The sequence below is a fragment of the Mesoplodon mirus genome (genome assembly GCF_964341445.2).
Source record: "Mesoplodon mirus genome assembly, contig: HAP1_SCAFFOLD_196, whole genome shotgun sequence".
Lineage (NCBI taxonomy): Eukaryota > Metazoa > Chordata > Mammalia > Artiodactyla > Ziphiidae > Mesoplodon > Mesoplodon mirus.
This window is the reverse complement of record NW_028295695.1, coordinates 819,937-828,477: the sequence shown is the minus strand read 5'-3', so window position 1 is coordinate 828,477 and position 8,541 is coordinate 819,937.

The window sequence follows — 8,541 nt, the reverse complement described above, 5'->3', positions numbered from 1 at the left end:
ACAGCTGATCTCTCAGCAGAAACTCTACAAGCCAGAAGGGAGTGGCAGGACATACTTAAAGTGATGAAGGAGAAAAACCTGCAACCAAGATTACTCTACCCAGCAAGGATCTCATTCAGATTTGATGGAGAAATTAAAACGTTTACAGACAAGCAAAAGCTGAAAGCGTTCAGCACCACCAAACCAGCTTTACAACAAATGCTAAAGGAACTTCTCTAGGCAAGAAACACAACAGAAGGAAAAGACCTACAATAACGAACCCAAAACAATTAAGAAAATGGGAATAGGAACATACATAACAATAATTACCTTAAATGTAAATGGAATAAATGCTCCCACCAAAAGACACAGATTGGCTGAATGGATACAAAAACAAGACCCATATATATGCTGTCTACAAGAGACCCACTTCAGACCTAGAGACACATACAGACTGAAAGTAAGGGGATGGAAAAAGATATTCCATGCAAATGGAAACCAAAAGAAAGCTGGAGTAGCAGTTCTCATATCAGACAAAATAGACTTTAAAATAAAGACTACTAGAAGAGACAAAGAAGGACACTACATAATGATCAAGTGATCGATCCAAGAAGAAGATATAACAATTGTAAATATTTATGCACCCAACATAGGAGCACCTCAATACATAAGGCAAATACTAACAGCCATAAAAGGAGAAATCGACAGTAACACAATCATAGTAGGGGACTTTAACACCCCACTTTCACCAATGGACAGATCATCCAAAATGAAAATAAATAAGGAAACACAAGCTTTAAATGATACATTAAACAAGATGGACTTAATTGATATTTATAGGACATCCCATCCAAAAACAACAGAATACACATTTTTCTCAAGTGCTCATGGAACATTCTCCAGGATAGATCATATCTTGGGTCACAAATCAAGCCTTGGTAAATGTAAGAAAATTGAAATTTTATCAAGTATCATTTCTGACCACAATGCTATGAGACTAGATATCAATTACAGGAAAAGAGCTGTAAAAAATACAAACACATGGAGGCTAAACAATACACTACTTAATAACGAAGTGATCACTGAAGAAATCAAAGGGGAAATTAAAAAAATACCTAGAAACAAATGACAATGGAGACACGACGACCCAAAACCTATGGGACGCAGCAAAAGCAGTTCTAAGGGGGAAGTTTATAGCAATACAATCCCACCTTAAGAAACAGGAAACATCTCGAATAAACAACCTAATCTTGCACCTAAAGCAATTAGAGAAAGAAGAACAAAAACATCCCAAAGTTAGCAGAAGGAAAGAAATCATAAAAATCAGATCAGAAATAAATGAAAAAGAAATGAAGGAAACGATAGCAAAGATCAATAAAACTAAAAGCTGGTTCTTTGAGAAGATAAACAAAATTGATAAACCATTAGCCAGACTCATCAAGAAAAAAAAGAAGAAGACACAAATCAATAGAATTAGAAATGAAAAAGGAGAAGTAACAACTGACACTGCAGATATACAAAAGATCATGAGAGATTACTACAAGCAACTCTATGCCAATAAAATGGACAACCTGGAAGAAATGGACAAATTCTTAGAAATGCACAGCCTGCCAAGACTGAATCAGGAAGAAATAGAAAATATGAACAGACCAATCACAAGCACTGAAATTGAAACTGTGATAAAAAATCTTCCAACAAACAAAAGCCCAGGGCCAGATGGTTTCACAGGTGAATTCTATCAAGCATTTAGAGAAGAGCTAACACCTATCCTTCTGAAACTCTTCCAAAATATAGCAGAGGGAGGAACACTCCCAAACTCATTCTATGAGACCACCATCACCCTGATACCAAAACCAGACAAGGATGTCACAAAGAAAGAAAACTATAGGCCAATATCACTGATGAACAGAGATGCAAAAATCCTCACCAAAATACTAGCAAACAGAATCCAACAGCACATTAAAAGGATCATACACCATGATCAAGTCGGGTTTATTCCAGGAATGCAAGGATTCTTCAATATACGCAAATCAATCAACGTGATACACCATATTACCAAATTGAAGGAGAAAAACCATATGATCATCTCAATAGATGCAGAGAAAGCTTTCGACAAAATTCAACACCCATTTATGATAAAAACCCTGCAGAAAGTAGGCATAGAGGGAACTTTCCTCAACATAATAAAGGCCATATATGACAAACCCACAGCCAGCATCGTCCTCAATGGTGAAAAACTGAAACCATTTCTACTAAGATCAGGAACAAGACAAGGTTGCCCACTCTCACCACTCTTATTCAACCTAGTTTTGGAAGTTTTAGCCACAGCAATCAGAGAAGAAAAGGAAATAAAAGGAATCCAAATCGGAAAAGAAGAAGTAAAGCTGTCACTGTTTGCAGATGACATGATACTATACATATAGAATCCTAAAGATGCTACCAGAAAACTACTAGAGCTAATCAATGAATTTGGTCAAGTTGCAGGATACAAAATTAATGCACAGAAATCACTGGCATTCCTATATACTAATGATGAAAAATCTGAAAGTGAAATTAAGAAAACACTCCCATTTACCATTGCAACAAAAAGAATAAAATATCTAGGAATAAACCTACCTAAGGAGACAAAAGACCTGTATGCAGAAAATTATAAGACACTGATGAAAGAAATTAAAGATGATACAAATAGATGGAGAGATGTACCATGTTCTTGGACTGGAAGAATCAACATTGTGAAAATGACTCTACTACACAAAGCAATCTACAGATTCAATGCAATCCCTATCAAACTACCACTGACATTTTTCACAGAACTAGAGCAAAAAATTTCACAATTTGTATGGAAACACAAAAGACCCCGAATAGCCAAAGCAACCTTGAAAACGAAAAATGGAGCTGGAGGAATCAGGCTCCCTGACTTCAGACTATACTACAAAGCTACAGCAATCAAGAGAGTATGGTACTGGCACAAAAACAGAAATATAGATCAGTGGAACAGGATAGAAAGCCCAGAGATAAACCCACGGACATATGGTCACCTTATCTTTGACAAAGGAGGCAGGAATGTACAGTGGAGAAAGGACAGTCTCTTCAATAAGTGGTGCTGGGAAAACTGGATAGGGACATGTAAAAGTATGAGATTAGATCACTCCCTAACACCATACACAAAAATAAGCTCAAAATGGATTAAAGACCTAAATGTAAGGCCAGACACTATCAAACTCTTAGAGGAAAACATAGGCAGAACACTCTATGACATAAATCACAGCAAGATCCTTTTTGACCCACCTCCTAGAGAAATGGAAATAAAGACAAAAATAAACACATGGGACCTAATGAAACTTAAAAGCTTTTGCACAGCAAAGGAAACCATAAACAAGACCAAAAGACAACCCTCAGAATGGGAGAAAATATTTGTAAATGAAGCAACTGACAAAGGATTAATTTCCAAAATTTATAAGCAGCTCATGCAGCTCAATAACAAAAAAACAAACAACCCAATCCAAAAATGGGCAGAAGACCTAAATAGACATTTCTCCACAGAAGATATACAGACTGCCAACAAACACATGAAAGGATGCTCAACATCTTTGCTCATTAGAGAAATGCAAATCAAAACTACAATGAGATATCATCTCACACCAGTCAGAATGGCCATCATCAAAAAATCTAGAAACAATAAATGCTGGAGAGGGTGTGGAAAAAAAAGAACACTCTTGCACTGCTGGTGGGAATGTGAATTGGTACAGCCACTATGGAGAACGGTATGGAGGTTCCTTAAAAAAACTACACATAGAACTACCATATGACCCTGCAATCCCACTACTGGGCATATACCCTGACAAAACCATAATTCAAAAAGAGACATGTACCAAAATGTTCATAGCAGCCCTATTTACAATAGCCCGGAGATGGAAACAACCTAAGTGACCATCATCAGATGAATGGATAAAGAAGATGTGGCACATATATACAATGGAATATTACTCAGCCATAAAAAGAAATGAAATTGAGCTATTTGAATGAGGTGGATGGACCTAGAGTCTGTCATACAGAGTGAAGTAAGTCAGAAAGAGAAAGACAAATACTGTATGCTGACACATATATATGGAACTTAAGAAAAAAATGTCATGAAGAACATAGGGGTAAGACAGGAATAAAGACACAGACCTACTAAAGAATGGACTTGAGGATATGGGGAGGGGGAAGGGTAAGCTGTGACAAAGTGAAAGAGCGGCATGGACATATATACACTACCAAACGTAAGGTAGATAGCTAGTGGGAAGCAGCCGCATAGCACAGGGAGATCAGCTCGGTGCTTTGTGACCGCCTGGACGGGTGGAATAGGGAGGGTGGGAGGGAGACGCAAAAGGGAGGGGATATGGGAATATAGGTATATGTATAACTGATTAAATTTGTTATAAAGCAAAAAAAAAATTTTTTTCAGGAGGAAAAAAAAAGAAACAAAGTCCCAACACAGCAAAAATAATTAAATTAAATAATAAAAACTCCTACACCCAACATTAAAAAAAAATGCTCGATGTCTTTGTCATCACAAAGATCCATGACCCTTGGCATCACAATGCTCAATGTCATTGTCATCACAATGCTCCATGAACACTCTCATCACATTGCTCCATGCCCTTGTCTTCACAAAGATCCATGACACATGTCATCAGAATGCTCCATGGCCTTCTCATCACAATGCTCCATGCCCTTGCCATCACAATGCTCCATTACCCCAGTCATAACAATGCTCCATGACCCCTGCTATCACGATGATCCATGGTCTTGTCATCAAAAAGCTCCATGACCCTTCTCATCACATTGCTCCAAGAACCCTGTAATCACAATGATCTATGCCCCTTTTCATCTCAATGATCCATGAATCCTGTCATCACAATGCACCATGCCTATCATCATAATGCTTCAGGCTATTGCCATCACAATGAAATCAATATTCTCCATGACCTCTTTCATCATAATGCTCCACACACTTGTGATCACAATGTTCCATAACACTTATCATCACAACACCCCATGACGCTCATCATCACAATTATCCATGGCCTTCTCATCACAATGCTCTATGACCTATGTCATCACAATTCTCAATACACTTGTCATCACAATGCTCACTGACACTTGTCGTCAATATGCTCCTTGAACCCTGTCATGACAAGGCTCCATGCCTTTTTCATCACAATGATCCATGCCCTTTTCATCACAATGCTCCAAGACCCATGTAATCACAATGCTCCATGCCCTTGTCATCACAAAGCTCCAGGACGCATGTCATCAGAATGCTCCATGGCCTTCTCATCACAATGCTCCATGCCCTTGTCATCACAATGCTCCAAGACGCTTGTAATCACAATGCTCTATGACCGTTTTCATCTCAATGCTCCATGAACCCTGTCATCACAATGCACCATGCCCATCATCATAATGTTTCAGGCTATTGTCATCACAATGAAATCAATATTCTCCATGAGCTCTGTCATCATAATGTTCCAAACCCTTGTGATCACAAGGTTCCATAACACTTATCATCACAACACGCCATGACGCTCATTATCACAATTATCCATGGTCTTCTCATCACAATGCTCCATGAAATTTGTCATCACAATGCTCAATACACTTGTCATCACAATGCTCCCTGACACTTGTCGCCAGTATGCTCCTTGAACCCTGTCATGACAAGGCTCCATGACTTTTTCATCACAATAATCCATGCACATTTCATCACAATGTTCCAAGATCCCTGTAATCACAATGCTCCATACCCTTGTCATCAAAAACACCATGACGCAGGTCATGAGAATGCTTCATGGCCTTCTCATCACAATACTTCATGCCCTTGTCATCACAATGCTCCAAGACCCCTGTAATCACAATGCTGCATGCCCCTTTTCATCAGAATGCTTCATGAGACTTGTCATCACAAGTCTCCATTGTCTTCTCATCACAATGCTCCAAGACCTGTCATCACCATGCTCCATTCCCTTGTCATCACAATGCTCCATGACCCCTGTCATCACAATAATCCATGAACATTTTCAGCACAATGCTCCAGGACCTACTCATCACAATGCTCGATGGCCAATATCATCACAATGCTCGACGACCACTGTCATCATAACACTCCATGACACCTGACAACACAATGATCCGGGACTCTTTTCATCACATTGCTCCATTCCCTAGTCATCACAATGCTCTATGTCCCCTGTCATCACAACACTCCATGAACAATTTCAGCCCAGTGATCCATGACCCTTGTCATCACAATGATCCATGCGCTTGTCATCACAGTGCTCCATGACACATTTCATCACAATGCTCCATGCCTTTGTCAGCAAAATGCTACATGACCTTGTCATTACAATGCTCTATGCGCTTGTCATCACAATACTCCATTTCCATTGTCATCACAATCCTCCATGAAACTTGGGATCACATTGCTTCATGCCCTTGTCATCACAATGCTCCATGCTCCTTGTAATCAAAATGATCCATGACCTCTGTCATCACAATGCTCCAAACTTTTGTGATAACAATGTTCCATAGCACTTGTCATCACAACGCTCCATGATGCCTGTCATCACAACACCCCATGCCCTTTTCATCACAATGCTCCCTGACATTTGTCATCACAATTCTCAATACACTTGTCATCACAATGCTCCCTGACACTTGTCATCAGAATGCTCCTTGAAACCTGTCACGAAAAGGCTCCATGACTTTTTCATCACAAAGCCGCATGTGGTTTACATCACAATGCTCCATGCCATTGTCATCAAAATACTCCACAAGCTTGTCATCAGAATGCTCCATGACCCTTGTCATCACAATTCTCCATGCACTTGTCAGCACAATGCTCCCTGACCCTTGTCATCACAATGCTCCGAGCCATTGTCATCACAATGGGCCTTTACATATGTCATCACAATGCTCCCTGACACCTCTCTTCACAATATGGCATGACCTGGTCATCACAATGCTCCATGCCCTTGTCATCACAATGCGCCATTCTAAATGTCATCGCACTAATCCATGAAACTTATTAGACCAATGTTCCATGCCCTTGTCATCACAATGCTCCATGCCCTTGTTATCACAGTGCTCCATGACGCCAGAAATCACAATGCTCCGTGACTCGAGTCATCAAAATGTTCATGACCTTTGTCATCACAATGGTCCATGCCCTCGTCATCAACAGTCTCTGTGACCTTTTTAACCACAATGCTCCATGAACTTTTCCTCACAATGCTCTTTGACCCTTGACATCACAATGCTCCATGTGCTTGTCAGCACAATGCTCCATGACACATGTCATCACAATGCACCATGCACTTGGCATCACAGTGCTCCACAATCCTCTCATCACAATGCTCCTTAACATTTGTCATCACAATGATCCATGCACTTCTCATCAAAATGCTCTCTCACAACTGATATCACAATGCTACATCATTATTTGTCACAATACTCCCTCACCCCTGTCATCACAATGTTCCATGACTCCTGTCATCACAGGGCTACATGCACTTATCATCACAATGTTCGATGACCCCTGACATCACAATGTTCCATAACACCTGTCATCAAAATGTTCCATGACACTTTTCATCAAATTGCTCCATGACCCTGTCATCAGAATGCTCCCTTCCTTTCTCATCTCAATGCACAATGCCCTTGTCATCAAAATGCTCCATGACCTTTGTCATCACAAAGATCCATGACCCTTGGCATCACAATGCTCCATTTCATTGGCATCACTGTGCTCCATAAACGCTCTCATCACATTGCTCCATGCCCTTGTCTTCACAGAGCTCCATGACACATGTCATCAGAATGCTCCATGGCCTTCTCATCACAATGCTCCATGCCCTTGCCATCACAATGCTCCACTACACTTGTCATAACTATGCTCCATGACCCATGCCATCACGATGTTCCATGGCCTTGTCATCACAAAACTCCATGACCCTTCACATCACAATGCTCCAAGAACCCTGTAATCACAATGCTTTATGCACCTTTTCATCTCAATGATCCATGAATTCAGTCATCACAATGCATCATGCCCATCATCATAATTCTTCATGCTATTGTCATCACAATGAAATCAAAATGCTCCAAGACCTCTGTCATAGCAATGCTCCAAACCCTTGTGATCACAATATTCCATAACCCTTGTCATCACAATGCCCCATGACACTCGTCATCACAATTATCCATGGTCTTCTCATCACAACGCTCCATGACCTTTGTCATCACAATGCTCAATACACTTGTCATCAAAATGTTCCCTGACAGTTGTTGTCTGTATGCTCCTTGAACCCTGTCATGACAAGGCTCCATGCCTTTTTCATCACAATGATCCATGCCCTTTTCATAACAATGCTCCAAGATCCCTGTAATCACAAAGCTCCATGCCCTTTTCATCAAATGCTCCATGACGCATGTCATCAGAATTCTTCATGGCCTTCTCCTCACAATGCTCCATGCCCTTTTAATCACAGTGTTCCAAGACCACTGTAATCACAATGCTCC